The sequence below is a fragment of the Penaeus monodon genome, chromosome 27 (genome assembly GCF_015228065.2).
Source record: "Penaeus monodon isolate SGIC_2016 chromosome 27, NSTDA_Pmon_1, whole genome shotgun sequence".
Lineage (NCBI taxonomy): Eukaryota > Metazoa > Arthropoda > Malacostraca > Decapoda > Penaeidae > Penaeus > Penaeus monodon.
The window spans coordinates 31,535,642-31,536,105 of record NC_051412.1 but is presented as its reverse complement, the minus strand read 5'-3'; positions in this window follow the sequence as shown (position 1 = coordinate 31,536,105).

The window sequence follows — 464 nt, the reverse complement described above, 5'->3', positions numbered from 1 at the left end:
AACCTTGATGAATAGTGCAGGGTGTTTAGCTTGCCATAAACATTTTGATCAGACAGATGACAAAAGGCGAGGGTAAAGGAGAGGTGAAGGAAGATGAGCATTAGAATGTGTCTTCCGGTTTTTTAAAGAGGGGCATTTCCTCTTGCAAAGGTGGTACTACTAGTGTGTAAGCCTTAAAAGAAGCGCGAGTTGAAAAGCGTGCAAGGTGACGGTTTGGCGGTGTAGTTTAGCCTTCAAGGAAGCGTGTGTTAAAATGTGCATATCATTTTGGTTATTAGTGTTTTAGTTTTATGAAAAATATATTGGCTGAGAGGATATGTTTGCGATTCTAGTTACTACAATTTGCCCCTATAAGAAACGTACGTTAAAAAAGTATTGAGAACAAATACATAGAGTGAAGACAGCGACGGTGATACGAATATAGCACTGCAACAATGCATTTCGTGTCACTTCGTCTATCAGGG